The sequence below is a fragment of the Crocodylus siamensis genome, chromosome 5, assembly GCF_052110815.1.
Source record: "Crocodylus siamensis isolate JL-2025a chromosome 5, ASM5211081v1, whole genome shotgun sequence".
Lineage (NCBI taxonomy): Eukaryota > Metazoa > Chordata > Crocodylia > Crocodylidae > Crocodylus > Crocodylus siamensis.
In genome coordinates, this window is record NC_143399.1 from 199,842,131 (window position 1) to 199,846,529 (window position 4,399).

Consider the following 4,399-nt stretch of genomic DNA (forward strand, 5'->3'; position numbering starts at 1 on the left):
TTCTTAGTGGAGGGTGCATGACCTGTGAAAAGGGATTTAGAGGATGGCTCTCCGCATGTAAGTCCGCAGGCAGTAACACTTGCTCTTTTGTGTGGGAGGACAAAAGTGAAAAAGCTATGATATAGCTAATGGATGCACGTCTCCTGACTCATATCAGGATTGCTTCATTTCTGTCAGGTTAATCATGAGAGGACATTCTGAATAAAGAAAGTATACAGTCCTGGTCAGGCCCAGCCCCACTGTTTTAATAGCCCACACAGGTATGCAGCATGGCCATTTTCCCACACGTTCTGAAAAGCAACCCCGAATCAAATCCCTATGACCCTTTCCAAGCGATTCGGCTTTTAAGTCCCTCAGACGCTTTGGGACAAGTAACTTACTTTGCAGTCATTCTGTGCACATACATACTGGACCAGATTCCTCATGGGTGTAAAAAACGCTCAGCTCTGTTGACTTTGAGTTGCACATATGGCTGCCCATAGAAATTCAGCTCATTTTCTATTCCCTGCTCATGTTTTGATGAGTCAAAAGCCAGTGATGGTGGCGAGGGCCGTGACCCCCATGAAATATAAAAGATGAGTAACGGTGTCAGAGGAATGCACCTGTAAAGAGGATCTTGTTGCCAAGCATCAAGGGGGCCTAACTGTAAAAATAAACAAAGGCCTTGAAAACAGATCACATCCTTCTAAGCAGAATGACAAATGTGTGGTTTTTTGCATCCTGCTTTGTTTTTGATGGAGTTATGAAATACCTGCGCGTGAACCAATCATATGAGTTCCCTGCTAGTTTTTGGCTCATCAAGCCGTGATGCGCAGCCTTTGTTGCCAGATCACTGGATGACTCAGGGACCGACATCTGGCCTGAGAGCCCTTTCAGCTGCGGTTGCAGAAGACTGCAAGTTGTTACCAGTTTCAGCTGGTTGAAGTTGCTTTCAGCTGGTCCCCTGACGCTTTCTGTCCAAGTGTCACAGTCACCAATTCTTGCCACATCAAAAAACGCACTTCAATAGATATTCCAGGGCAGTCACTGAGGGTGCATTCGTTGTCCACCCACCTTTCTCCCTCTTTCTTCCCTGCATGACCTGCAGTGTCCACCTATCATCGCTGTTAAGTGCTGCAGATTCATGTGGGCAATGACATGCAAAGCAGAAAATTCAGCGGTGACCATAAATGAAGGACAAGAGCAAGGAGAGGAAAGGAGAGGAGGGATGTGGAATAGAAATATTCAGGTGCCCCTGCCACCCCACGCTGCCAGTCCTCTCAGCCATGGGACTGGACTCAAACTCTTTGTAGGCCAAAACTTGCCCAGAAGCCTAGTGGTTAGGGCACTTGCCCAAGGCATGGGAGTATGGCCTTGAAGCCCCCTCACCCAGAGGGAATTTGAACTTGCATGGGTTGTTTCCTAGTATACTGCCTTTGCCACCAAGCCACAGGCTTTGTATCATCCAGTCTGCTGCTGGCTGAAACGTTTGCTCCAGTTCCATCCAAACAGTAGTTCAGCCATTTCCAAGAACAAATTTGAGTGGAAAATGTGCTCTGCCCATTTTTAGATGAAAAAAAAAATGGAAGTTGCTTCACTGAGAAGGTCTGGTACCATCGTGCTTTGAAGCACGGCTCAAAATTTGGGGCAGCTGTTACCTTGCTCTCTATAGTGCGCCTAAGAAAAACACTGGAGTTTAGCCAAATTATAGCCTGCGAAAACTGTAGAGTCTGTCTGGTCAGCAGAGCGTTGTTAAGATTTGGTAGCGATTTTCTTAGCTATGTCTGTACTGAACCTGCTCCATTCGGGGCCTGCAAGAGCTGTGAAACGAGGCTGAGATTGTCACTCCCAAGCTGTCTGACTTCTCCTTGCTGTTGCCCAGGCAGGATGGATGAGGAGGAAGGTAGTTTTTACGTGTGTAATAATATACTAGTTATGTCCTACAGACCTTCCTTTCACAGAGTTCGTCGGGCATCTGATCCGAGTCTGGGGCTACCTATGCGTGAACTTTGATAACTCTTCCCTTGCTACCTTGCCATACTCTCAACCAGGAGATCTATACCATTGTTTCCTCAGCCAGTCCTACCACTTCCCAGGGATAACCAGAGCCCAGCGGTCAATGCATATTTCCCCTGCTCCTTGACTTTGACCCTCCCCTCATTTGGCTGGAAAATTTCCATAGTTGCAACGCTGTCAACAGCAGAAAACAAGTTTAGCATCACTTAAATGAGAAGGGCCCGGGATTGTTTCTTACTCAAGTGGTAGGGAAATGGGAAAAAAATTAGGCTGGCTGAACAAAGCCTATCTTGTAACCAGTGCACTCATCTGTTCTCTGAAGGTGCGGTCCAGCCATTTCTGTTTTGACAAAAGTGAGGTTAACTCTGCAGCCACCCCATATTCCAGCCCATAAGACTGCGGCCACCCCCTATTCCAGGCCTCTCAGCTTCATCCTCCATTCACTGACCAAGAGGAGATGAACATCTTGCTGGGGTCATTAGATGAACATCTTGCTGGGGTCATTTGACCCCAGTACTCTTTCCTGCCATGGCAGGGTGTCGGACTTGACGATCTGCTCAGGTCCCTTCCGACCCTAGAAACTATGAAACTATGTAACTATGAAGGGTCTCCAACTCACTGTAGCAGGATGCATGACCCCCCCTGGACTAGAGGGACCCCATGGAGTTGGCTGAAGTTGGATTCACAGGTGATGGATACTTGTGAATGGCACTTTCCTGGACTAACGATACCATTAAAGGTCCAAGGCCTGGCATCCTCTCTCAGACATAGCTCCCACTAACCAAAAAGAGCTGCTAGAGAAATGATTTGAGGTTACCTGCCTTTCGCTTCTCTCTCTATCCTGCTTTTATGTTGCTCTGCTCAGTCGTCTTGCTCTAAGTGTTGGTATGCAAGGGGACTACTGCCCTTCTTATTGTCCAGTTGACTCACTGTTTCCTTGTGCTCCTCCATCTCTCTGGGTATCTGTCAGGTCTCTCTTATCTTTGACGGTCAGCTTTTTGGGGCAAGGAATCATTTTTTCAGTCAATATGCGCACAGCACCTAACCACTGTGGTAATACACACAAATGAACACTTTGCTGCTAGGGTAACATAAGCAAATGAATAATAATAATGACAGTATGGTAATAGGAGCAAATTACTTTGACACTATGGCAAGACAAGCAAATTAAGAATAATATGTAACGATCATTGCATTCTTATGTATGTGCGATTTGAGGCGTATAAGAGAGGATCATAGTTTCCCATAGTCTATCAGAGTCATCTGGCAATATATTTTCCTTCCCCTTTCTGTATTTCATAATTATTCTCCTTAAATGTACCTGGTGTTTACGTTCCTGCTTGTTTGCAGTACACTAGCCGTTAGCCCAAAGAATTTACAACTGGAGTGCAAGATAAGAGAAATAATGTGGATATGGACAGAGAGATAAAGGAGGCCAATGTAACAATGAGACAATAGCTGTAACTGTATTTTTCTAACTCTAACAACTTTAGGATACAGTGTTGGCATAAAGACCCAAAATGGGAAAGTCTGCTATCTCAAGGATAGTTAAATCAGAAATTATTTTCTGTACTCTAACACTATGCTTTCACTTGGTGTGTGGTGTGGTTTAATTTGATTTCTCTCTCGTGTACCATCTTGCTCATTATTGTAACGAGAACTGGCTTTTATTTTCTTATTTTGCTGGTACGGATGCCCTGTACACGTGCTTTAGGCAGCACTAGGAAAGATAGTCTGTTCCTACATAAATCCAGAACATCTGCTGACCAGAAAGAATGGGGACACACACCGAGGGACTGTAGACAGGATGACATCTGGATTTTTATTGAAACAATTTTCAGCTTCTTATCTGGAATCAGATTTAAAAGAGCTCAGTATGTTTTTTAAAATATCCTCCTGGCTGTCTAACGTTTTCCGTGTGTATATTTGTTCGACATGATTTCTTTCTTCCTGTCCTTTTGTCGTCCTTTCTTATCTGCTGTTACTGCTGTCGGGGAAGCTTTGAATGGAGTTTAGCCGCGGCTGAGAAGGGAACGCTGCATTCTGAAAAAGGAAAATTAGGCAGATTTAAAATGCCAGTAATGCTCCAAGGATCCTTCAACCCCCTGTGGATCTGGAGCAGCTCAAACAGGAACTTAGAAGTCAGTGTTTGAAGAAGGGAGGGTCTTTGACTCAGGGAAGACTTTAGAGTCCACGTCGATCTGACAGTGGAAGTTAAACCAGTAGGCTTACGTAGGTCTTAATGTGATAAGAGCCGAGGCTCCGAGACCCTTTGCACTTAAAGATGTTTTCACACTATACATGCAAAACCAAGCATGCCATTTCCTTTCTCTGGCCAGCGGTGTATACCCACAGCAGCAGAAGCCAGTCTCCCTGGTGACAGCAAGGACAGCTGACCCTGGAA